This window comes from Bos grunniens, chromosome 11 (assembly GCF_055505025.1).
Source record: "Bos grunniens cultivar Pamir isolate PY7600 chromosome 11, Bosgru_T2T1.0, whole genome shotgun sequence".
Classification (NCBI taxonomy): domain Eukaryota; kingdom Metazoa; phylum Chordata; class Mammalia; order Artiodactyla; family Bovidae; genus Bos; species Bos grunniens.
The window spans coordinates 91,529,077-91,556,708 of NC_141175.1; the positions used below are offsets into that span (position 1 = coordinate 91,529,077).

The 27,632-nt window shown below is 41.7% G+C and overlaps 2 long non-coding RNA genes across 15 annotated transcripts in view; one reads left to right on the forward strand and one right to left on the reverse strand.

Annotated features, from left to right (window-relative positions):
• Positions 1 to 2,681: 2,681 nt before the first annotated feature.
• Positions 2,682 to 8,673, reverse strand: LOC147363528 (uncharacterized). Of its 3 annotated transcripts, none has more exons than XR_015137255.1 (3): positions 8,420 to 8,673; positions 8,149 to 8,247; positions 2,682 to 4,978 (listed from the first exon to the last, which is right to left on the reverse strand). It is a non-coding gene; the product is annotated as an uncharacterized LOC147363528 (long non-coding RNA). The 3 variants fall into 3 exon arrangements; XR_015137254.1 differs by having other exon boundaries at positions 2,682 to 5,005; XR_015137253.1 differs by having other exon boundaries at positions 2,682 to 5,653.
• The window catches only part of LOC147363529 (uncharacterized), a 64,209-nt gene continuing 43,862 nt past the window's right edge, over positions 7,286 to 27,632 (forward strand). For 3 of the 12 annotated variants that reach the window (XR_015137248.1, XR_015137252.1, XR_015137250.1), the window contains exons 1-4: positions 11,585 to 11,802; positions 14,030 to 14,150; positions 14,248 to 14,379; positions 14,757 to 14,914. This is a non-coding gene — a long non-coding RNA (uncharacterized LOC147363529). The other 9 variants (XR_015137243.1, XR_015137246.1, XR_015137245.1 and 6 more) reach the window with 9 other exon arrangements.

Sequence of the window (27,632 nt, forward strand, 5' to 3'; positions counted from 1 at the left end):
CTGTTTGTGACCCCATGGACTATACAGTCCATGGAATTCTCCAGGACAGAATATTGAAGTGTAGCCATTCCTTTCTCCAGGGGATCTTCCCAATCCAGGGATTGAACCCAGGTCTCCCATGTAGCAGGCAGATTCTTTACTAGCTGATCCACAAGGGAAGCCCAATACTAAGAGTGCTCCCTATAAAAATTTCTCCACACTAATATCCAACCCAGAGTTTGCTTCCTAAGAAATCCACCCTACTACAAAAACATCATCGGGACAGCTCATAGAATTTGAATATGGACTCTTGATTAGATAATGGGATTGTACCAGTGTTAAATTTCCTGATTTTTAAAAGTGGTTTTAATTGTTTTTTAATTGTTGTTCTTCAATACCTAAATCGTGTCCAACTCTTTGCAACCCCATGGACTGCAGCAAGCCAGGCTTCCTGGTCCTTCACTGTCTCCCGCAGTTTGCTCAAATTCATGTCCATTGAGTCAGTGATGCCATCCAACCATTTCATCCTGTCACCTCCCTTTGTCCTCAGTCTTTCCCAGCATCAGGGTCTTTTCCACTAAGTTGGCTCTTTGCATCAGGTGTCCAAAGTTTTAGAGCTTCAGCATCAGTCCTTCCATTTCCTTTAGGATTGACTGGTTTGATGTCCTTCCTGTCCAAGGGACTCTCAAGAGTTTGATCATAATATATTGTGTTTATACAAGAGAATGTTTTTGTTCTTAGGAAATACACTGGCAAAACTAGGAATGAAGGCACATGATATATGTGACTTAATCTCAAATGATTAAAAGAAATTGTGCATGGAGAGGTGGAGGATCAGAGAAAAAGAAGAAAATAGGACAAATGGAAATATTTGGAAAACCTGGGTAAAAACTATGGAGCTTAATTATAGACTTCTTCCAATTTTTCTGAAAATTTGAATTTATATCAAAATTTAAAAATACCAAAGTAAAATGACCAGACCTAATACCATTCCAAGAGATTCAGAATCCCTTGGGTACTATTATATTTCCAGTACTCAGCCCCAGTCTGTAGGTATTCAACAAATATTTGAGTAAATGAATGAGTCAATAGGTAACCTTGTAGGTTAAGATAATGAATTCAATTTTGGATATGGAGACTTTTGAGTGCCCATGAGTCCGATTTTGAAAGTCTGCTCTAGGGACTGTATAACTTTTTGTTCAATTCTGAAGGTAACCAGTAAAAAGATAACTCCTGTGTTCTTTTTTGAGGCCATTTTTCTCGATAGCATTTAGAAGTTTGAAGTCCCCATGACACCTCGTATAAGCAATATCTCATCACTTTTTAGATAATTTGATATTTTAAATGAGACTGGATATTGACTTTAAATAATGGAGAAATTGCCTGACTTTTGTTGGCATCCAGATTTCTTTATCCCATTTTGACCATAATACACATAATTATCTTTCCTTTTTCTATTTTTAAATTTTTGAACTTTAGCCTAGTAAGTCACAAGCATATCACATTAAGGTGTTCTGGTAAAAGTTAACTCTAAAAGCAAGGCATTTTTAAGTGGACAAGAAGGACGAGCCAATGAGTAGAAGGGAAAGAAAGAAGAAGGGTGGGGGTGCGGGGTGGGGGGCATCCAAGAATTGTTATTGCCATCCAGTGGTGATGCTCTCAGACAAAGATTGTTCAAAGTCCATCGTTAATCCCTGTTTTCCACTGCAAAGACCCAAATACCATTCATTCAAGCTTAGCGACTAAACTGCAATGCTAACCTGCCATGAAATTTGTATTATGTTTTCCTGATTTTAAAGTAATAAGTTCAGTTTGTCTTCTTGTGGTCCTTAAGAATTCATAAGCTTCCATAGCAACCAGTTTACTCTGAGAGTGTGCTCAATGTGCAGAGAATCTGGCCCATTAGAGACCTTGCCTTGGTAACACCCCAATCACCTGCTCTGTTCTCCCTAGCTCACTCCGTTTACACACCATTACAGAGAGTGAACGTCACTGATTCACTTTTCAGTCCCTACTGGACATTTCCAAGTCATCTTTTTATCTGTGCTCTTTTAATTGTGACCTCCTACATTGACTATTTTTTTAATGTTTACTTATTTGGCTGCGTTGAGTCTTAGTTGCAGCACGTGGGATCTTTTGTTGTGATGCGCAGGCTCTCTAGCTGTGGCATGCAGCTTAGTACTTGGCATGCTCAGTCCTAGTTGTTCTGGGCTTAGTATTTGGCATGCTCAGGCTTAGTTGTTCTGGGCTTAGTATTTGGCATGCTCAGGCTTAGTTGTTCTGGGCTTAGTATTTGGCATGCTCAGGCTTAGTTGTTCTGGGCTTAGTATTTGGCATGCTCAGGCTTAGTTGTTCTGGGCTTAGTAGTTGGCATGCTCAGGCTTAGTTGTTCTGGGCTTAGTAGTTGTCATGCTCAGGCTTAGTTGTTCTGGGCTTAGTAGTTGGCATGCTCAGGCTTAGTTGTTCTGGGCTTAGTAGTTGGCATGCTCAGGCTTAGTTGTTCTGTAGCATGTGGGATCTTATTTCCCCAACCAGGGATCAAACCCACGTCCCCTCCATTGCAAGGCAGATTCTTAACCACTGTACCACCAGGGAAGACCCTGACTGACTATTTTGAGCCCATGGAAATAAAATAGGGAATTGGCCAAAGCCCAACTCATTGATTTTAACCCAGCAAGAGCCTTTTGCCTACTGGAGGGAAAAAAAAGAAAAATGCTATCACAAGATTTAGAATAAAAGAAAATAAATTGGCCTAAGCATATCATGTAAGTTTTTTTTTGTATCTTTTATCTTTTTTTAAACTATTTATCATTTATTTATTTATTTATTTTTTGTTTTTACTTTACAATATTGTATTGGTTTTGCCATACATCAACACGAATCCACCATGGGTGTACACGTGTTCCCCATCCTGAATCCCCCTCCCACCTCCCTCCCCATACCATCCCTCTGGGTCATCCCAGTGCACCAGCCCCAAGCATCCTGTATTGTACATCAAACCTGGACTGGCGACTCGTTTCATACATGATATTATACATGTTTCAATGCCATTCTCCCAAATCTCCCCACCTTCTCCCTCTCCCACAGAGTTCAAAAGACTTTTCTATACATCTGTGTCTCTTTTGCTGTCTTGCATACAGGGTTATCGTTACCATCTTTCTACATTCCATATATATGCATTAGTATACTGTATTGGTGTTTTTCTTTCTGGCTTATTTCACTCTGTATAATAGGCTCCAGTTTCATCCACCTCATTAGAACTGATTCAAATGTATTCTTTTTAATGGCTGAGTAATACTCCATTGTGTATATGTACCACAGCTTTCTTATCCATTCATCTGCTGATGGGCATCTAGGTTGCTTCCATGTCCTGGCTATTATAAACAGTGCTGCAATGAACATTGGGGTACACGTGTCTCTATCAATTCTGGTTTCCTCGGTGTGTATGCCCAGCAGTGGGATTGCTGGGTCATATGGCAGTTCTATTTCCAGTTTTTTAAGGAATCTCCACACTGTTCTCCTTAGTGGCTATACTAGTTTGCATTCCCACCAACAGTGTAAGAGGGTTCCCTTTTCTCCACACCCTCTCCAGCATTTGCTTGTAGACTTTTGGATCACAGCCATTCTGACTGGTGTGAAATGGTACCTCATTGTGGTTTTGATTTGCATTTCTCTGATAATGAGTGATGTTGAGCATCTTTTCATGTGTTTGTTAGCCATCTGTATATCATGTAAGTTTTATATAAAGCAAACTTTTTGGCCTGGATGAACACCATCCAGTTTACACGAAGCTCACAAAAGTGTTAATGTAGCTACTTTTAAACCTTACATATAGTGCTCTCTGTGTGCTAATGATGTGGCCTGTTAACCAAAGTTTGACCTTTCTGCACTGTAAATCCAAGCCTACACACTGGCTTGTCCCAAGTCATAATCGCTGGCAGTGATGTCATTCCTTGACTCTAAAAACAAGCACCACCCAGATCTGTGTTCTTTCTCCTGCAGGTTTGTAGCCCATTGTAGAGGTGCCAGTGGGTAAGGGCTGAGGAGACAGCAGGCTTTGCTTATATCCACAGGCTTGAGCAGCTGGCTTCCAAGAACCAGCCCAGACCAAAATTAAAAAATGAAAAACAAAAAAGAGACCAAAAAAAAAAAAAAAAAAAAAATCCCAAACCACCTTCAGAGAATGCTGTGTAAGCTCTACTTACGTCATTCATAATGGTGTAAAGACCTAAGCAAGAAGCTGGCATACATTAAAAGGTCAGTATGCATTGTATTTACTGACAGATGACATATGCCAATTTTACAAGAAAATTTGGTGGAGGGGTCTGTGGGAGAAAAAATTGAAACTGTTTTCATCTCACTTGTTTAAAAAGATTTGTAAAGGGGTTCTGTAGCCACAGTAGTCTATATTTAGAAATAGATGAAAATTATTGATTTTGATTATGCATGAATATTCTACTAAAACTGAAAAAATATACATTCACACAATTAAAAAGAAATATATCAGTGACATTTGGTACTGAGTAGGCTATACAACAACAAATTTACTAGTAAATGAAATCCCATATCCCAAATGGAATACTGTATAGAAGGATATCAATACACTCTTCCAACAAATACTGGAAACCAAATGTTAATAACAACATGAAATAAATTTGAATAAATTTTTACACAAACTAATACAAATCAACTAGCAAAACAGAGTACTTAAGAATAATTTCCTTTACAGTAGCCAAAGGAGTCAATAAGAATTTGGTGCAGAACATAAAACAAGAAAATAAATGTGAAAGAATGCCCACTTTACACTCGTACATACAGTAAAAGAAAATATTTCACTGAATATTGGTACAGTTGTCCCTCTGCATCCGTAGTGGACTGGTTCCAGGACTCTGGCAGATGCTCAGATGCTTTATATAAAATGCCATAGGACCATTGGCCCTCCATATCTGTGGGTCCCATATCCCAGAGGATTAAACTTTTGAATGTTAGGATACAGGACCTGTGGATATGAAGGGCTGGCTGTATACTATAAACAACAGAAGAAAAATTAATGGATTCTAGTGCAAACACTTGACACTAACATTACAGCAATGCCTCCGTTGGCTCTTAGATGGACAGTATCCACTTTGCTCTGAGCTAGTATCTCTGTGTTATTTTCCTAGGAGATCTCGTTACTGCTATTCTCTTTCTGCTTTTTACTCTGCCCTTCCTTCCTTCCTTCTTCTCTACATTGTTGGCTGTTTCATTTTTAATATGGGTACATTGGGGGATGGTATGGGGAGGATACACGCCACCAGAGGAAATAAAGTAACTCTGTGCCTCCTAGGTGCTAGGACACTACATTTGGCTGTTCTAGCCTCTGAACTGAAGATTTCCTAGACAAGCCCCTCTGAAAATGCAATATAATCATGCTTTTAATTTTGCACCAAGGTACATACTTGGAGTTGTATACAGTTTGAGAAGTCAAGTTATAATATCCAGTAATTGGCTAACTTAGTTACCTGCTTAAAGGGAGAATAATAAAAGACTTTATTATCTCAATCAATCAATGAACATTTTTAGAATCCTATGGGACCTGGATTTCTTGGATGAACTACTGAATATTCCTTCCAAACAGAGGCCAGTTCAGACATGCTTCATACTCAGAGGTTTATTCCTAAATTGCATGAGGCTTCTGTTGGTAACAAAACCAAAAGGGGTATTTTCTTCAGTGGCAAAATAATTCAATAAAATTCAACGTGTATATTCATATTAAGCCCCTAGCAAATTAAGAATAGGAAGGAACATTAACCAGATAAAAGACATACATAAAAACAGTTAAGCACACATCATATTAAATAGGACAACAGTAAAAAGGATTTTCTTTCAAATCAGGATGTCTGCTCCCACCATTCTACAATTCAGTATTGTACTGGAGGTCTTAACTAGTTCACTGGACAAGAACCCTATGTCCTTCCTCTCGATTTTTCAATACACATAAAACTGCTCCTAAAGTCTATTAATAAAAAAAAAAAAAAGCCAAGGTGAATGTACGCCTAAAAAAAAAACAAAAATGGTGGAAGAATTGACTTTACCAAAAATGAAGGCTTTAAGAAAAAGCTATAGTAATGAAAACACTATGGCACAGATACAGAGATAAACTGAAAGTGATGGAATTGAATGGAGAGGTCAGAAATGGAGCCACGCGTAGTGGGGACTCAATCTGTGTCAGAGCTGTCACAGCAAATCAGTGGGGTGGAGGATGACCATTAAGTAAAATGATCATTTCCATCCACAAGAATACACCCTGAAATCATGCTTCCTAATGTTTTTCACATGATGGCAAAAAAGCCTATTTCACAGATATTTATTTGGCACTCTGGTGTAACAGGGAGGAAATCTGAGGCCTCTAAGTGGAGCATGATGGCAAAAAAAAAAACTCATTAGGATTTTTCTATATTATACATGTATTCATTTTAAGAAAGATAAAATATGAAGTAGCAGGTATGATATTAAGTATATAGAACAATTTTCCTAACCATTCCTAATAAAATGTTTTTTAAAGTTTCACTGAGGAACTTGAGCTTGCAGCTGCAAACTTTCATGTTTTATCTTTTAAATTACTGCCTGCAATTCTTATCAAGACTTTTACTTTGATCTCTCAGACTTGTAACGGTCACCTTCAGTGAAAAATTTGCACAGATAGCTGAAAATGTTTAAATCTTCTAAAAATCATTCAAAAATTTGACACTTTAAGTTGTACTTAAAGAAGCTCTTCCTTTCTCACATTGACAAATGCAAAGTTGAAACTTTTTGTCATAAAGTTGTGGGTTTAGAATCTAACCAATATTTTTCATGCCAAGTCTTCCAAATGTTGAAGCTCTAATCTGCAGGATGCCCGTGTATTGTTAGAACTCATCACCTGTTCTTATGCATCTATGGAGCCTACAAACACCCAGCTTTCCAGCGACTTTTCTTGAGATTGGTTAAGGTGTTCTAAGCCAATAGGGAATCTTGGATGTGCTCACACCTGACAAGAGTAAAAACTCAGGCTGGGAAACAGAAGCCATTTTGATAAAAAGAAATCAAAGACGGGGTCCTACTCTATAGTTTGGCACATCGGTCACTTAAAGGAGCACCCTGGGTGGGGTCCTACTCTGTAGTTCAGTGAGTCAGGCGTTTGACAGGCCAGCCTCTCTGTTGTTCAGCTGCCAGTGCTGGCATGTAGCAAGAGAGAGGCTAAGGTGATGGCTCCACCCCCTACACATGACTCAGCAGTATCGCCTTGCTTCCATGGCTGCCAGGCTTTCCTCCACAGGCATTTTGCACAACAATCTCCTCCCTCATATCCCCTCGATCTGTCCCTCTGCAGTCAACAGCAGCCCTTGCCCTGGGATTGCTCCACGATCCCTAAATTCCAGCTCCTAGCTGCTGTGCCTTCCAGGAGACCTGAATCCCTGTCTGGGGTATGTATGGCTGTGGCAAGGACCTCTGATTCTCATTCCACTTAGGCTGCCACAGATCAGCTGTATGTTTCTCCTCTGACTCAGATAATTGCCCTGATGTGGGAATCAGACCCCTGCTTCAGTTCCCCCACCTGCTGAGGGCAGGCCCAGTCCTACTAACACTCCTGTTTCCCCCCCTAGTTCCTTCGTCCTTCGAGTTTTGCATGGGTCTATAAATCATTTTCTCTGGTCAGGTGCTCCTGTCCATTCTCAGCTGGTGTTCTGCATGCATTTCTGTTTTTAAAGATGTATTCCTTATGTATCCATGAAGAAAGATGTACGCTATGTCCACCTACTCCTCTGCCATCTTGTTCTCGAAATCAAAGAATTAGACAAGTTCTGACGTGGTAGGGACCTCAGAACTCATTTTACTGATAAAATAAACAAAGCTACAAGAGGTACAGAGCCTTGTTCAAGGCCTCATAGTTGGCTGTGGAAGAGCCAGAAATCAGGATCAGGAAGGTAGTCTAAGATTCCAAGTTCAGAGCTCTAAGGAAGGGCAGGTGAAGTGGCTGCGATGTGGCTTTCTTTTCCCTAGTGAAATTTAAGGCCAGTACAATTCCAACCATCTCATCTTCTGCCTAGAGTTTCTGCCCCATCCCACCCCATCCACACAGCAGGCCGAATCAGTTGGGTCCTCTTTGTTTCCACAGCACTGTGTTCTAGCTTCCACTGAATTACTTACCTTGTAACACAGTTAATTTGGCTCACATCTTCTGAGCTAGCTGTGGAGTCAAGCACTACAAGTTATTCACGTCTGTCTTCCTAGGGTCAAGCACAGTGCCTGGTAAAATAAGCATTGAGCATGTGTTTATTGGGGAGATGAAATAATGACAATTTTCTTTGGCCTTTAAAATCTTAGCTGAGGCTAATTAGTGCCCATCCAATTCTATGTGGATAAAATCTATACAAATCATTTCCCCCTTTCAACTGCTTTCCCTCTGCTCCTTGCCCACCTGTGGAGGAGACGGATACAACATCTCGAGGACCGCACCTGGTAGGAACTTCTGGTTCTCAAAGGAAAGGGGCTGAAATAGACCCTGCTGGGCGTGTTTCCCAAGACCCACCCCTTGCAATTTCTCTCTGGGTTTCCAAAGGGTGAGAGGAAAGGACTGTTTTCTCTTCTAAGAGCGGGACGTTCCACCTGGGGCTCAGGAGCAACGTGACATCCTGCTGTGTGTGTGTGTGCCGCAGGAGGCCCCAGGGTTTTTATAGCTCAGAATAATCTGTAGGGAGCTATTAAAGCCACAGGGGAAGGAACCAGCGGGGATCACTCCTTCAGAGAGGAAGAGGAGTTTGTTAACAAATAGCAGAAAAATGATTCATCATTTAAGGGCATTTGAATCTGGGAATGGGATGAAAAGTTGAGATGCCTAAAGGTTGAAGGAGAATTTTTTAAAAATCTTAGGAAGTAGGAACACTTTCTTACCCAGGCCTGAACTCCTCACAGGATAAGAGTTCCCTTTGCTTCTCTGAAGCCATCCATCACCTACGGCTCCACCCGGTGCTCCTTCCACTGTAGCCACACTGGCCTTGCTGGCCCAAAAGTTCCCCAGACTCCCCCAATGCACGTTCTTTGTACTTCCTCTAAGACAGAGGAGTTCCTTCCCCAAGATATCTGCAGGCTTTTCATGCCCTTACTTCTCTGAGGCCTTTGCTCAAATATAATTCCAGGATATGCCTTCCTTAATGTTATGGGAAATAGCCTCTCTCCATCACTCTCCACCTAACCTTAGAGAGTTTCACTAACATGACATTATACTTGATATTACTGTCTCCTCATTAGAATGGAAGTTCCAAGAAAATAAAGAATGTTGTTTATAAGATTGCTGCTGGATCCTAGCACCTCATATACTGCCCAGCACATACCAGTACTCAGTAAATATTTATTGAAGGAATGAATGAATAAGATATATACACTTGAGCCTGACTTTCTGCTTCAGCCTTTGTGACCTGCGACTCATTAATGCTAAGTAACCATGAGTCTGATAGAAGACTTGTCCTAAGGGACTCTGAAGGCCTTCCCTGGTGGCTCAGTGGTAAGAATCCATCTGCCAATGCAGGAGACGCAGGTTTGATCCCTAGATTGGGAAAATCCTCTGGAGAAGGAAATGGCAATTTACTCCAATATCCTTGCCTGGGAAATCCCATGGACAGAGGAGCCTGGTGGGCTAAAAAGTCCATGGGGTCGCAAAGAGTTGGACACGACTGAGTGATTAAACAACAAGGGATTCTGCAGGAGAATCTCCTCTACACTCACTTAAATTTCCTGCTGTAAACTGAGAAGTGTATGTTTTCCTTCTAAGCAAGAGTATGCAAGACTGTGGGCAATTCAGGCATGGTGGAAGGGACTATGGCCTGGGAACACAGCTGATATTCTGGGTAATATCCTTGTGGATACCTGGGCCTTTCTTTACATGTAACATGGAGATGGAGTAATAATCTCATGAAAATTGGACATCGGGCTTGACACAGAACAAAGAATCAATAGATAGCAAGTTTACTGTTTGGAAAAGGAGACCAGAGAGGGATAGCATAGAAAGGGAGGGTTAATGCAGATGTGCTGGGACTGAAAGTATTTTGCTGGGAGTGGGATCAATAAGGTCAGTAGGTAAAACACACTGTGTTTCTATGCAGTAGCAACAAGTAAACTGAAATTGAACTTAATAAAACAATTCCATTTAAGTATCATCAAAAAGAATAAAATATTTAAGAATAATTTAACAAACTAGTGTACAGTTTACATCGAAAGCTACATAAAATTGTTGAAACAAATTAAAGATTTAAATAAATGGACAGATGTCTCATGGTTGTGGTTTGGAAGACTTAATATTAATTTGCTCTCCAAATTGATCTACACCTTCAGTGCTGCTGCTGCTGCTGCTGCTAAGTCACTTCAGTCGTGTCCAACTCTGTGTGACCCCATAGACGGCAGCCCACTAGGCTCTGCCGTCCCGGGGATTCTCCAGGCAAGAACACTGGAGTGGGTTGCCATTTCCTTCAGTGCAATCCCTATCAACATCCCTGTCTGAGTCTCCAGATCCTGTTGAGGATGGGAGAGCACATCCCCGTTAAACTTGAGATCACTGCAGGTCAGTGTGGCCAGTTTTTCCAAGAGAGAAGCCAAGAAAAACTTAAGCATAAAAGATCTTCTTAAAGTGACTGACTGGAAAAACAGTTAAGGCTGTCCTCAAAAGCAGGGCTTTATTGTTTTCTAACTAATAGATTTCCCCTTCTACCCCCACTGAATTGTATCAGTTTGAGCCTTTAGAGCCCTTTCTGCCCAACACAAGGGTACTTTGAGCCTGGTGCCTTCTGGATGCCCCCTACTCCCATTTGGCTGAAGCAAACTCAAGTATCCCCAGGAGAGCCTTGTACCAAAAACAGGGTGGTTTGGGAGTTACAGGACCTGGGTTAAAATTCCTATATATACAATCTTGGCCAACTCAGCCTCCTTGATCCTATTTTCCTCTTTTATAAGAAAGGCTCATTCAGTGGCACACTGGTAAATGCTTAACAATTCACTCTCCATTTGGCAATTTCTGTGGTGTAAATACTCTCAGCATGGCCAATATCCAGCCACCAGTGGGTTGGGAATAGACATACACAGTTAGTTCTCATGAGCTGGTAATAGCCAGCTCCAGCAACACCTCTTGATACTCAGGTTACAGGATTGTTATGATGATTAAATGTGAAATGTATGAAAAATAATTACTGGTGTGCTCTACTAGAGCATCAGTAAATAAAACGCCTATTGGATGAGGTGCAAAAAAAGGTATTTATTTTAGGCCCACTTGGTGGACGGGTGAAGTTTAGGCCAGTTAACTGACAAAAAGATGGTGGAGTGGGGAAGAAAAATAGGAAAAAAGAGAATGAAACTGAGCTCCTATCTCAATATGTGCACATAGGAGGGCATCTTCCTGAAAGAAGTCCCATGATTTCTGGAGCCTGGTGGGCATCCAACCGATGGGTATGGCAGCGTTTCTCAAACTATCATGCATCAGAATTTTCTGGAGGGCTTGTTAAAACAGATTGCTGGCTGCAAGCCCAGAGTTTCTGATCCAGTAGGTATGGGGTAGAGCTAAGAATCTGCATATCTAACAAGTTCCCAGGTGATGCCAATGCCCCTGTTTGGGGCTCACACTTGGAGAACACCTGAGTTATGGCAATGGCAGCCAAAGGAGCTAGAGATGGAGTTTTCTCTCTCTTGGCAGGTATCTCTGGCTCTCATTCTACAGAGTTCGGGACTCTAATCCTCTTCTTGCCACTCTTTGCTGCTGTGCCAGAAATGATTGATTACATATGGCAGGAAGTGAAATGTATGCAGTGATCCCTGAAGGTAAGGCAAGATGATTTATGTGCGTTCATTTATTATTTTTCTTGAACATTGATTGTAAATCTGCTTCAGAGGGCAGTTGTAGCCACAAGGACATTGTTTTCTTTGCCATAAACAACTTTCTTCCCATGTTTCACTGGGAAACCACAGGCTGAGGAATAGAATTGGGAGAGAATGGATCGTCCCAAAGTGTGAGGGCAAGGGAATGGTCAGACCCTCGGTCTGTACTACCCACAACTAGCCACATGTGGCTATTTAAATTTAACTAAAAGCAGATAAAATCCAAAACTCAATTCCTCAGTTGTACTACTTTTTAAATCCTCAGTATCCACATGTGGCTAATGGCTATCACACAGGACAGCTCAGATGTAGAACCTTCCCATCAGGGCGGGAAGTTCAATGAGATAGTGCTGGTCCAGAGAACTAATGAAGAGGAGGTGGAGAAGGCATTGAGAAGGAGGGAAGCAGTGATATACCTCAAGAAGTGTGTTTCTGCCCCATCAACCAGGCTGGGAAGACTTTGGAGGATATTTAACTACTCTGTAGACAATTTGTATAAACTGCAGTGTTTTCAATTCAATGTCCAAAAGCAAAAGTAGTCTGCAGGTATCCCAGCTCTTGTCCAGCTAAGTCATTTTGCAATTAGGGCTTGAAAAGCATAACTGGCTCTTGGACTGAATGATTTGACTGCTTTTCTAGTCAACATGTTGTTTCTCATACAGTTTCTTAGTCCTTGAACTCAATGTCATGGCCTTTCTGGGAAGAAGGGTGTCCCAGGAAAAGTAGGTGGGTGCCCTTAGACGGAGACTATCACCTCTCGAGGAATTGCTTGCCCATCAGCTCGGTGTGGCTGCCTGCTGGAGCAGGGCTTCTGGTCTATTCCCACTGAGTCACCAGGACTTTGCTACGCTGATAGGAAGGCCAACCTCCTAGGGGCCCTCACTGAGCCTCAGGATCTTATTCAGGGTGGGAGAATAAAGCCTTGGGTACACTTGAGATTATACGAGTCAGCGTGGCCATTTTTCTCCAGCAAAGAGAGGATCCAAGAAAACCTTGAACATTTAATACTTCTAAATACTTTAAACTGTCTCAAATGACACAGCCAACTCATGCAGCCTTGAGGCCAATTTGCTCCCCCATCAATTTACTTTTGTCCCACACCTTCTAACACTGATTCTGCCTCCAAAATCCCATGCCTTTTTGAAATTAACAATGTTGTGTTAGTTTCAGGTGTGAGCAAAGTGATTCAGTTATACATATATATGTGTTATTTTAAAAATTCTTTCCCCATTTAAGAAAATTTCTCCATCTATTACAGAATTTTGATCAGAGTTCCCTGTCTTTTTCTCTGGAGGTTTAGATGAATTCTAAATTTACATGCAACTTTTCTCATTTGACCTTCCAAGATCTGTTTCTGATGCTCCATTGCAGCAATTTCCTCCAAAAAATCATTTCAGTCTCTGGGTTAGGAATAGGGTTTCCAGATTCTAGAGATGTGCAGAGTTTAAAGGAAAGTGTATCCAAAGGAGGCCTCAGATTTGGAAGAAAGCAGCTAAAGAAGGGAAGAGAGAAGAAGGAACCCAGACTAATTCTTTGCTGAAGTAAAAGGATCATGTAGAAGAGTCAAGGTTTTAAAGTGTTTAAGTGACATGTGTGCAATCATTCCTTATCTGCACACAATGACTCTTTCTAAAGCTTTTCCTATATGATCTTATTTTGATCCCTTCTACACTGCCGTGCAGTAGTAACTGCAAGTGTCATTATACCTATTTCACAGCAAAGGAACATCACTCAAAGAATAACAGTTCTAAGAGAGAGAATCCCACTGCACCCCAGGCCAATTAATTCAGAATTTCTGGCGATAGGGCCATCAGTTTTTCAAGCTTCCCAAGCGATTCCAATATGCAGCCAAACAAAACAACCCACGTCTTTAAAACAGTGCTTCTGAATATTTACTATGCAGAGGGATCATCTGGGGAATCTTGTTTGCAGGCCTGAGACTGCATTTCTAAAGCTCTTTCAGGAAACATATCTGGTCTGAGGCCCACATTGGGAGTGTGCCTGGCTTAATTCTCGGGCAGTCTTCGGTGAATTCGTATGTAAATGTGTGTGTGGAGGGGATAGTCTGCGGGGAGGAAGCATCAGGATAATCACAGAGTCCTTTTAAAGATTCTGTGTTGTTCACAACAAGAAAGCACAGCATGTTCTAGTTATGCTTTTGTTGTTTCAGTCACCCCGTCATGCCCGACTCTGCTAGAATCTTCTATAAAAAAGAAAAATCCTCTTCGTAAATGCCTTGGAAGATAACTGGTACACTTCTAATGACGGCTGGCCTACGCTCTCAAAGACAGGTGAAAGCTGGTGACGAAATGAGGGTAAGCATTAGTTACATCCATTTCACCTGTAACCTGCCTTGACCAATCAAGGCCGTTTTAATTGTTGCCACAGAATACTCGGCATGCCCTCCAAGTGGCAAGTAGCCTGATAGGAAGCTGCTTGCCAGAGGTGTTTTCCAGAAATTTGTCGTCAGCCGAACTGATTAAGACAGGATGGGACCACTGATCCTTCAACTAGGCATGCGTAAGTGTTCACTTGATGGCCTGAAAGCGCGGAGGGTTTTGCTTAGTTAGGCCTGCGCAGAAAGATGATGACCATGGTTGCCGCACCTTGGCCCAATTGCTCCCCACGCTGGTGATGTTCCTACGCTCTGTGATTCTTTGTTCATTATGTCAGATATGCCAAGCCTTTGCCTTCTCGGGGGCAGATTTGAGATTTGTTCTCCAGTTTCCTCACTTGGTTGCCTTGCCATCTAAGCCCCCTTTGCTGCAGAGCTCTATGTTTCCATGTTTTGGCTTGCTGTGCAAAACAAACCTGGGTTGGTGATAGGTTTGGTGAGGGAAAGTCCAGGAGGGAGGTTCACAGGGACCTTTCACCCATGGCTCCTCGCTCCTTGCCAGTACCAAGAGTCTGTGAATGAGTTGGAGGAGCTGCCTTGTCCATGAGTTCTGGAACCATCCCTGGCTTTCTCCGGTGACTTGCTGTGGACCTTCAGTGCTTAGTTTCGTCCTGCGGCAGAGAAATGGTTTCTGGGTGCGCGTTTGGAAGCGTCCTTCGTGTGAGTAACTTCGTTAAAGAATCGCACCTGTTTCTAAAATGTCTGCAATTCTGACTAGATAGTGGGTTGGTTGGAGAAGGCGATGGCACCCCACTCCAGTACTCTTGCCTGGAAAATCCCATGGACGGAGGAGCCTGGGAGGCTCCTCCCAGTCCATGGGGTCGCTAAGGGTCAGACACGACTGAATGACTTCACTTTCACTTTCACTTTCATGCGTTGGAAAAGGAAATGGCAACCCATTCCAGTGTTCTTGCCTGGAGAATCTCAGGGACCTGGGAGCCTGGTGGGCTGCCATCTATGGGGTCGCACAGAGTCTGACACGACTGAAGTGGCTTAGCAGCAGCAGTGGGTTGGTGACCCAACTGGGCGAAAAGTTTGTTTCTGTCTGGATTTTGGCTGACAGCATAGAAGATTACAGCTGCTGAGCTACTTATTACCTGGGTTAAAGGTCTGGGGCTCTGGTTTTTGGTTTTCAGCTTGTTTTTATGTGTCAGTTTCTGTCTGCTTGAAGTGTTAAGAACTGGCTATTGGGGAATAAACAGCCTTGGCTGGGCCCACTAGAAAGCTTTCATTGCCGTGATATCTAGAAGCAGAGGCCCTTCAAGGTGGGAAATGTCCATTCAGTTTCCTCTTACAGCGCTCTCTGCAGCATTCTCCAAAACTAGAATGTTCAATTATAAATCTGGGGCAAAGAAAGATGGTATTTTTGGTAACACTGCATGGCCACAATAGCTTTTGGCCTCCAGAGCAAAACGGTCTGAAAATGGGCCCTTAAATTACAGTACAATTTTACAACTAGATGTATTTTGTAAATGGGGAGAAAAATAGGATAAAATACTTATGTACAGTCTTGTATGTTGTATCAAAATAAATGTATGCCAAGAAAATAAGGTTATGATCCAACAGGAAGGAAAGGCAAACCTATTTTTCTTGATTCTAATGAAAAGAAAGATGACTTGCTTGTTAGTTCAGCTGAACACTTAGAAGGCTCCTCCCATCTTACATGATGCTACTTTGCTGCCAGGGCCTGAGCCTCAGGGCTCAGCATCCCCCATCCCACCCTCATCTCTTAAGAGGGAGAAAGAGTGGTCTTGTCCCCTCATACCTGCTAGGGAGCTACCCAAACTCAGGTGGAGTGGTATCCATTAAGTCAGCACGAATGCTGAGACTTAGCAGCTGATGGTATTGACCTGGGTCCACTCCCCTTTTTCAGCTTTAGATTTATTTCATTGGAAGAACATGTCAAGAGATGACTCAAAGAGAATGGAAAATTTTTTTTTCATCGATTTTTTTTTTTTTGCAAACCACAACCCAACCTAGGCAAATGTTCAAAATGTATTAAATAACCTCCTCCTCACTTCAGAAGATTGTATAATGGTGCTAGATAAAGCCAGGACAAAGGCAGGATGGCTTCAGAAAGAAATTCCTGGCAACCCATATTGGTTGCTACAAGAATAGCTGTGTTAACAGATCCTTTTTTTAATGGCTGAGTAATACTCCATTGTGTATATGTACCACAGCTTTCTTATCCATTCATCTGCTGATGGGCATCTAGGTTGCTTCCATGTCCTGGCTATTATAAACAGTGCTGCGATGAACATTGGGGTACACGTGTCTCTTTCCCTTCTGGTTTCCTCAGTGTGTATGCCCAGCAGTGGGATTGCTGGATCATAAGGCAGTTTTATTTCCAGTTTTTTAAGGAATCTCCACACTGTTCTCCATAGTGGCTGTACTAGTTTGCATTCCCACCAACAGTGTAAGAGGGTTCCCTTTAGTTCTAATGAGGTGGATGAAACTGGAACCTATTATACAGAGTGAAGTAAGCCAGAAAGAAAAACACCAATACAGTATACTAACACATATATATGGAATTTAGAAAGATGGTAACAATAACCCTGTGTACGAGACAGCAAACGAGACACTGATGTATAGATCAGTCTTATGGACTCTGTGGGAGAGGGAGAGGGTGGGGAGATTTGGGAGAATGGCATTGAAACATGTATAATATCATGTATGAAACGAGTTGCCAGTCCAGGTTCGATGCACGATACTGGATGCTTGGGGCTGGTGCACTGGGACCACCCAGAGGGAGGGTATGGGGAGGGAGGAGGGAGGAGGGTTCAGGATGGGGAGCACGGGTATACCTGTGGCGGATTCATTTTGATGTTTGGCAAAACTAATACAATATTGTAAAGTTTAAAAATAAAATTAAAAAAAGAAAAAAAAAAAAATAGGTGTGTTAACAGATCCTAATAAAGTACAGGAGGTAAAAAACAGAAATCCAATTAGGATCTTTCAGAATTTCTAGAAAAGTCTTTAAATCCTATAGGCAATATACAGATCTATATCCTGAAGCCCAGAGAATTTATTTTTGTCTTTTACATTATGGTTTATTACAAGATACTGAATATAGTTCCTTATGCTATAGGTCCTTATGCAGAACAGTAGGACCTTGTTGTATATCCATTCTATACGTAATAGTTTGCACCTTCTAGTCCCAAACTCCCAATCCAACCCTCCCGTCCTCCTCTCCTTGGCAACTAGAGAATTTCAATATGGTTAATGACTTTTGTTCACCAGAGAGCCCCCGTACACAGAAGAAACTGCAAAAGGTGGAGGGGTTTTAGGACTGCCTGTGTCTCTTTTACCAACTAGGTTCTTGGCCTCCTTAATCAGTATAAATTGATTAGAGGCCAGAGAAAAAATTGAGACAAGGCTTTTTTAGGACTCCTGCCGCAGCTCCAGGATGTAAAAACAAGTAACAGGTTCCTTTACTTGCTCCTCAAGAAGAGCCACGGAGAAGGCAATGGCACCCTACTCCAGTGTTCTTGCCTGGAGAATCCCAGGGACAGGGGAGCCTGGTGGGCTGCCGTCTATGGGGTCGCACAGTCGGACATGACTGAAGCGACTTAGCAGCAGCAGCAAGAAGAGGTGAGCTGGTTCTTTATATGGGATGACGGTAGGGGTGTGCCCAGGGGTCGGGTTGGAGGGGTGGCATTTGGTAGTGGTGTGTGCAAGGGGCATTCGCTGTACCCTGCTTTTATCCCTGGCTCTTCAGAAGAGGCATTTGGGTTCTTTTGGTCTTTTTATGTCTTGTTGCCTATAATTTGCTCCAATTGAAATTATTTTTAGTCCCTTATAGTTTCTCTGTATTTTTTTGCGGGAGGAGACATTTGACCAGATGTCAGTACAGCAGCAAAGGGTCCCAGGTTTCAGCCTATCTCATCTCAGTTGTTGAAACTGCCTTCAAAGTTTTTAATGGCAGCCATCAGTTTCAGGAGCAAAAGAGAAAAATAGGCTACTCTGTTTGCAGCTGTCTTAACACAGGGTAGAGCCAGATCCCATTAGGGACCCCCACAAGGGACTCAGTAAAAGTAGGAGGCCCCAAACCCCTCACTTCCACTGGAATGGGGTGCCCATAGGGGCAGTGTGTATTCCAAACTGAAGGAACCTTGGGAAAGAGACTGTCCCATCCTAAATAAGATTCTTGAAGGTAAACAACAGGTAGCATATCCGTTGTTTAGTCAGTCAGTCATGTCTGACTCATTGTGACCCTGAGGACTGTAGCCCTTGAGGCCCCTCTGTTCATGGGATTCGCCAAGCAAGAATACTCGAGTGGACTGCCATGCCCTCCTCCAGGGGATCTTCCTGACCCAGGGATTGAACTCTTGTCTCCTGCATGGAAGGCATATTCTTTTACCACTGAGCCACTGGGGAAGCTATCAGACACCCACATAAATGAAAATGAAAGTGACCAAGAATGACAGCAGGGTCCAGGGGTTCCTTTAAATCTCATAGAGTATATCAGTATCTCTCATATGGCCCTCTAGGTGACTATGATAGTGGAAAATCAATTTTTGCACTTTCCAATCCATTGCGGGACCACTTATTTGGTCTTATCAGTAAATAACAAGGTTTCTATATTTCTGTGACTGTTAGTAACTGGAGTATCCAGATAAATCTTGCAAAAGCCTTTTTTCCAGCTGCTAGACCATCAAAGAGGGAGACCCATCTGAAACCTTGCTTTCTATATATGCCTGAATGCCCCATTCCCTTTCTGGGATGAGATTTACTAACTAAATGCCAAGTTAGCATTTGCACCTGGATGAATGGACATCTCACATGCTAGTAAAGTAATGCTCAAAATTCTCCAGGCCAGGCTTCAGCAATACATGAACCATGAACTTCCTGATGTTCAAGCTGGTTTTAGAAAAGGCAGAAAAACCAGAGATCAAATTGCCAACATCCACTGGATCATGGAAAAAGCAAGAGAATTCCAGAAAAACATCTATTTCTGCTTAATGACTATGCCAAAGCCTTTGACTGTGTGGATCACAATAAACTGTGGAAAACTCTGAAAGAGATGGGAATACCAGACCACCTGACCTGCCTCTTGAGAAACCTCTATGCAGGTCAGGAAGCAACAGTTAGAACTGGACATGGAACAACAGATTGGTTCTAAATAGGAAAAGGAGTACGTCAAGGCTGTATACTGTCACCCTGCTTATTTAACTTCTATGCAGAGTACATCATGAGAAACTCTGGGCTGGAAGAAGCACAAGCTGGAATCAAGACTGCTGGGAGAAATAACAATAACCTCAGATATGCAGATGACACCACCCTTATGGCAGAAAAGTGAAGAGGAACTAAAAACCTCTTGATGAACGTGAAAGAGGAGAGTGAAAAAGTTGGCTTAAAGCTCAACATTCAGAAAACGAAGAGCATGGCATCCGGTCCCACCACTTCATGGGAAATAGATGGGGAAATAGTGTCAGACTTTATTTTTCTGGGCTCCAAAATCACTACAGATGGTGACTGCAGCCATGAAATTAAAAGATGCTTATTCCTTGGAAGGAAAGTTATGACCAACCTAGGTAGCATATTCAAAAGCAGAGACGTTACTTTGCCAACAAAGGTTCGTCTAGTCAAGGCTATGGTTTTTCCTGTGATCATGTATGGATGTGAGAGTTGGACTGTGAAGAAGGCTGAGTGCTGAAGAATTGATGCTTTTGAACTGTGGTGTTGGAGAAGACTCTTGAGAGTCCCTTGGACTGCAAGGAGATCCAACCAGTCCATTCTGAAGGAGATCATCCCTGGGATTTCTTTGGAGGGAATGATGCTGAAGCTGAAACTCCAGTACTTTGGCCACCTCATGCGAAGAGTTGACTCATTGGAAAAGACTCTGATGCTGGGAGGGCTTGGGGGCAGGAGGAAAAGGGGACGACAGAGGATGAGATGGCTGGATGGCATCACTGACTCGATGGACGTGAGTCTGAGTGAACTCTGGGGGTTGGTGATGGACAGGGAGGCCTGGCGTGCTGCGATTCATGGGGTCGCGAAGAGTCGGACACAACTGAGCAACTGAACTGAATAGACATGGAAGTACCACCAGAGCAGGCTTATGCATTTTGGACTCTTTTGCTCCAGCCACAAAGAAAACAGCAACCACTCTTAAAGAGATACTACAGAAGATGAGTCCAGAGAGAGCAATGAGGCTCTGTCTGTGCAAGTTACACTTCAGTCTGGGGCAAAAATTCCAAACTTAAAGGAGCAGGCAAAGCTTGGAGTTTAACCCCTGCTAACCAACTTCCTTGAATATGTTTTAATATGTCCCTGCTGGTCACCTTGCAATACAGTACTCCAGTCCAGAAACCAGGCACAAATGAATATTAGTTTCTGCAGGACTCGAGACCAAATAATCAAATTCTAGAAGATTTCATCCAGTAGTCACTAAACCATGCACTCTGCTTACTACCCTCTTCAGAGATTTTTGTTGGTTTTTCATATTGGATTTGAAAGAAATCCCCCATTCCCTTTTTTGGGTATACCCTTCAGTGTTGAATCCCAGGAGTTGTTTACTTTTAAATGGAAAGGTCTAGATACAAAAGGTAAACAGTACTGAGGGGACTTAAGAATTCTGGTTCGATTCCTGGGTCAGGAGAAGGGATAGCTACCCACTCCAGTATTCTTGAACTTCCCTGGTGGCTCAGCTGGTAAAGAATCCACCTGCAATGTGGGAGACCTGGGTTCGAACCCTGGGTTGGGAAAATCCCCTGGAAAAGGGAAAGGCTACCCACTCCAGTATTCTGGCCTAGAGAATTCCATGGACTGTATAGTTCATGGGTTTGTAAAGAGTCGGACACGGCTGAGCGACTTTCACTTTAATGCTCTACGAATTCCTTAACAATATTTGGAGAAATCCTGACAAGAGATTTGAGGGACACTTAATGAGGGAGCCCTGCTCCAGTATGTGGATGATATTCTGATTGCTGGTAAGACAAGGACACCTCAGACCAAAACACAGGGTGTTTTTTTCTTTTTTTTTTTAGTTTTTTGAATGTTTGTTTAATTGGCGTATGATTGTTCCACAATTTTGTGTTAGTTTCTGCTGTATACCACAGATGTATGTATACATATATACAGATGAATCAGATGTATGTATACATATATCCCCTCCCTCTTGAGTCTCCCTCCCTGACCCCGTATCCTACCCCTCTAGGTCATCACAGAGCACCGAGCAGCTTCCCACTAGCTCTTTTAGTTGACTCATTGGAAAAGACTCTGATGCTGGAAGGGATTGGGGGCAGGAGGAGAAGGGGACAACAGAGGATGCGATGGCTGGATGGCATCGCCGACTCAATGGATATGAGTTTGGGTGAACTCTGGGAGTTGGTGATGGACAGGGAGGCCTGGTGTGCTGCGATTCATGGGGTTGCAAAGAGTCGGACACGACTGAGCGACTGAACTGAACTGACTGACCACTACTTGGGCAAACTTTGGGAGATGATGAGGGACAGGAAGGCCTGGTGTGCTGCGGTCCATGGGGTTGCAGAGAGTCAGACGCGATTGGGTGACTGGGTCGACTGAGCGCCTGAACAACAACAACAAAATGTGTATGTCAATGCTGCTCTCTCAATTCATTCTATCTTTTACCAAAATACAGTTTTGACTTTGAGCTTTTTGGTTTAATGAGGCCATAAGGTGCTAAAGAAAAAGGTACAGATTTCTCAGCCCTCTAAAGTATTTGGGTTTTGAACTGATGGAAGAAATTTTGATGTACTGAGGTATTGGAAAGTCATTCTGGTTTACACATGATTTAACTTGAATTTTATGCTAAGTAAAACAGTCTGTGTCCTAGCAAACATACGTTGTACATCTGCGTTTCTTATTTTTATTTAAATTTTAACTATTTTTTAAAGTTTAGTTTTATAATATTTAAGTTTTGAACTGATGGAAGACATTTTGACATATTGAGGTATGGGAAAGCCATTCCAGTTTACACATGATTTAACTTGAATTTTATGCTAAGTAAAACAGTCTGTCTGTGTCCTAGCAAACATACGTTGTACATCTGCGTTTCTTATTTTTATTTAAATTTTAACTTTTTTAGAGTTATAGTTTTACAATATTTAAGTTTCAGGTGTACAGTATAGTGATTCACAATTTTTTAAAGTTATACCCTTAAGCGATTATAAAATATTGGCTCTATTCCCTGTGTTGAACAATATATCCTTGTAGACTGTTTTAGAAACAATAGTTGGGACCTCTTAACCCTCTCCTCACTGGTAACCACTGGTTTGTTCTCTGTGTCTGTGAGCTGGCTGGTTTTCTGTTATATTCATGTTTGTTGTATTTTTAGATTTCACATCAAAGTGATATCATACAGTCTCTGTCTGACTTATTTCACTTAGCATGACACCTCCAAGTTCGTCCACATTTTTGCAAATAGCGTAATTTCTATTTTACAGCTAAGTGATATTCCATTGTCATATATATATATATACACATATATATACACACATACATTATAGAACCTAGAACCTATCACTCAGTCATGTCCGACTCTTTGCAACCCCCTGAGCCTACCAGGCTCCTCTGTCCATGGGATTTTCGAGGCAAGTGTAATGGAGTGGGTTGCCATTTCCTTCTCCAATATATATCTCTCTCACTCACACACACACACACACACCTGCGTCTTTATCCATTCATCTGTTGATAGACACAGGTTGCTTCCATACCTTGGCATTATCTAAAATGCTGCTATGAACATTGATGCATGTATCTTTTTGAATTAGTGTTTGGGTTTTTTTTTTCTTTTTAATTCATATCCATACAGTTTTCCACAGTAGCTACAACAATTTACTACATTTCCACCAACAGAATATCCAGATCCTTACCAACATTTATTATTTTTATTCTTTTTGATGAAAGCCACTCTGAAAGATATGAGGTGATATCCCATTGTGCTTTTGATTTGCATTTCTCTGATGATTAGCTGTGTTGAGCATCTTTTCATGTGCCTGAAAAGATGGCACATGGCCATCTGCATTTCCTCTTTGGAGAAATGTCTATTCAGGTCCTCTGTCCATTTTTTTTGAAGTATGGTTGGTATACAGTACTGTTTCAGGTGTACAGTGAAGTAATTCAGTTACACTTCTATAATGGAATCTGTAAAATACATATATCTTATTACAAGATATTGAATATAGTTCCTTAAACTATACAGTAAATCCTTGTTGTTCATCTCTCTCATATATGATAATGTATTTCTTTTAATCCCATACTCCTAGTTTATTCCTCCCCCTCTCCCCTTAGGTAACCATAACATTTTCTATGAGTCTGTTTCTGTTTTTTAAGTACTGCAAGTTTATTTGTATGTTTTAGATTCTACGTATAAGTGATATCATATTATATTTATCTTTCTCTGACTTCACTTAGTATGAAGTCTTAGTATGAACCTCTAGGTCCATCCACCTAGCTTCAAATGGCAATATTTCATTTTTATGGCTGAGTAATAGTCCATTTTGTTTGTGTATGTATATAACATATCATATCATATCTTCTTTATCCACTCATTGGTTGATGGACACTCAGTTTATTTTTATGTCTTGGCTATTGTAAATAATGCTGCAATGAACATTGGGATGCATGTATCTTTTAGTTTTTATATTTTCTCATAAATGCCCAGGAGTAGGATTGCTGGACCGTAACTCTGGGTTTTTTGGTGATTGTTCTTTTTTTAAATTTTAATCCTTCAGGGTTAAAAGCATTGTAACTGTTGTGGTCAACAAATTATTCTCCAATTGTGTAGGGGGATGAAAAAGTGTACCCAACAGCATCCAACCAAAAGCACCCAACAGTACTCTCATTAGTGCCCCAAGTGGTTCACAAAGGTTGTGAAGTTAAAATATATTTCTCAACATCCGAAGAGAGAATTCTCTTGTGTTCTCAAGTTCTAAATATTAATAATAGTTTACTCCTCAGGAGCAATTCCCTCTTACCTTGTCAACCATTGGTATAGAGGGCACAGCAGTTTGGAATCCAATAGTAGTAATCCTTTTGTGCAGAGTTCGTCCCTTAAGAATGTCTCTTATTAATTCAAAAAACATTACTAAAGGGGCTTCCTGGGTGGCTCAGTGGTAAAGAATCCTCCTGCCAATGTAGGAGACATGGGTTCGATCTCTGGGTTGGAAAGATCCCCTGGAGGAGGAAATGGCAACCCACTCCAGTATTCTTGCCTGAAAAATCCCACAGACAAGCAGGAGTCCGGAGGGCTACAGAGTTGGGGGTCCCAAAGAGTCAGACGTGACATAGTGACCGAGCACAAGCACTATTCATTAAGCCTAATGTATGGAACATCCCATGGATGGAGGAGCCTGGTGGGCTGCAGTCCATGGGGTCACTAAGAGTCAGACATGACTGAGTGACTTCACTTTGCCTTTTCACTTTCATGCATTGGAGAAGGAAATGGCAACCCACTCCAGTGTTCTTGCCTGGAGAATCCCAGGGATGGGGGGCCTGGTGGGCTGCCGTCTATGGGGTCACACAGAGTCGGACACAACTGAAGTAACTTAGCAGCAGCAATGTATAAAACAACAGACTGGTTCCAAATAGGAAAAGGAGTATGTCAAGGCTGTTGTCACCCTGCTTATTTAACTTCTATGCAGAGTACATCATGAGAAACACTGGGCTGGAGGAAGCACAAGCTGGAATCAAGACTGCCAGGAGAAATATCAATAACCTCAGATATGAAGATGACACCACCCTTATGGCAGAAAGTGAAGAGGAACTAAAAAGCCTCTTGATGACAGTGAAAGTGGAGAGTGAAAAAGTTGGCTTACAGCTCAACATTCAAAAAACGAAGATCATGGTATCTGGTCCCATCACTTCATGGCAAATAGATGGGGAAACAGTGGAAATAGTGGCTGACTTTATTTTGGGGGGCTCCAAAATCACTGCACATGGTGACTGCAGCTATGAAATTCAAAGACACTTACTCCTTGGAAGGAAAGTTATATCCAACCTAAACAGCATATTGAAAAGCAGAGACGTTACTTTACCAACAAAGGTCCATCTCGTCAAGGCTATGGTTTTTCCAATATGTATGGATGTGAGAGCTGGACTATAAAGAAAGCTGAGCACCGAAGAATTGATGCTTTTGAACTGTGGTGTTGGAGAAGACTCTTGAGAGTCCCTTGGACTGCAAGGAGATCCAACCAGTCCATCCTAAAGGAGATCAGTCCTGGGTGTTCATTGGAAGGACTGATGTTGAAGCTGAAAACTCCAATACTTTGGCCCCTGATGTGAAGAGCTGACTCATGTGAAAAGACCCTGATGCTGGGAAAGATTGAAGGCAGGAGGAGAAGGGGATGACAGGATGAGATGGTTGGATGGCATCAATGGAGATGAGTTTGAGTAAACTCAGGGAGTTGGTGATGGACAGGGATGCCTGACATGCTGTGGTCCACGGGGTCGCAAAGAGTCAGAAACAAATGAGCAACCGAACTGAATGTATAAAAATAAAATTTTAAAACATGGAGTTTGCCAACTCGTAAGAAAAATGATTATAAAGCAGTGTGGTAACATGGGAGGGGACAGCTAAGGGAGCAGAGGCAAAGGAACATATAACCCTTCCAGAAGGGTTACAACCCCAATCCCTCTTTGTTCAGTGGTCAACTGTACTCTTATGTGATGTTATAACTGTGCTTTTACCACATAAAATGTTAGGTGGACTCCCCAAACCTGCAACTTGAATCTTTTAGCTTCTCTCCTGCTCTCCAAACCTTCTTTCTAACTGCCTATTTAATATTAATATCTTCACTTACACACTCCATAGTAATTTTAAATTCACATGTTCAAACAACTAATTCTCATCTTTCATCTAAAATCTTTTCCAGTTCATGTTTTCTCTGTTTTTGATCTTCCACAAAGCAGAGCAACACAGAACACTGTAACTTAAGTTTCTTCAGACTACTTTGCCAGCCTCATGTCTACAGTTCATCCCGTGTGATCATATTCTAGTGCAGTGTTCCGCAGTGTCCTTTTTTAAAAACCAAAATATAGTTGATTTACAATGTTGTGTTAGTTTCAGGTGTACAGCAAAGTGATTCAGTTATACATATGTATCTATTCTTTTTCAGATTCTTTTCTCTTATAGGTTATTACAAAATGTTGTGTATGGTTCCCTATGCTATACAGTAGGTCTTTGTTGGTTATCTATTTTATACATAGTAGTGTATATATGTTAATCCCAAACCCCTAATTTAGCCCTCCTTCATCTTTTCCCTTTGGTAATCATAACTTTGTTTTCCATGTCTGTAAGTCTATTTGTTTTGTATATAAATTCATTTGTATCATTTTTTTAAGATTCCACTTATAAACAGTATCATAAGATTTGTCTTTCTCTGTATGGCTTACTTAGTATCATAATCTCTAGGTTCATCTATATTGCTGCAAATGGCAGTATCTCATTCTTTTTATGAGTAATATTCCATTATTCCATAATGGTTGTACTGATTTACATTCCAAACAAAAGTGTAGGAACATTCCTTTTTCTATACACCCAATCCAGTATATATCATTTGTACATTTTTGGGTTATGGCCATTCAGACCAGTGTGAGATAATGGATCATTGTAGTTTTAATTTGCCTTTCTCTAGTAAATAGCAATGTTCAGCATCTTTTCATGTGCCTATTGACCATGTGTATATTTCCTTGGGAAAATATCTGTTTAGGACTTGTGCCCATTTTTTGATTGGGTTGTTTCGGGTTTTTTTGATACTGAGTTGTATGAACTGTTTTTGTGTTTTAGAGATTAAACTCTTGTTGGTCACACTGTTTGCAAATATTTCTCCCAATCTTTGCTATGCAAAGCTTATACGTTTGATTCAGATCAGATCAGTCGCTCAGTCGTGTCCAACTCTTTGCGACCCCATGAATCGCAGCACACCAGGCCTCCCTATCCATCACCAACCCCCAGAGTTCACTCAGACTTACATCCATCGAGTCAGCGATGCCATCCAGCCATCTCATCCTCTGTCGTCCCCTTCTCCTCCTGCCCCCAATCCCTCCCAGCATCAGAGTCTTTTCCAATGAGTCAACTCTTCGCATGAGGTGGCCAAAGTACTGGAGTTTCAGCTTTAGCATCATTCCTTCCAAAGAAATCCCAGGGCTGATCTCCTTGCAGTCCAAGGGACTCTCAAGAGTCTTCTCCAACACCACAGTTCAAAAGCATTAATTCTTCAGCGCTCAGCCTTCTTCACAGTCCAACTCTCACATCCATACATGACCACAGGAAAAACCATAGCCCTGACTAGACGGACCTTTGTTGGCAAAGTAATGTCTCTGCTTTTGAATATGCTATCTAGGTTGGTCATAACTTTCCTTCCAAGGCGTAAACGTCTTTTAATTTCATGGCTGCAGTCACCATCTGTAGTGA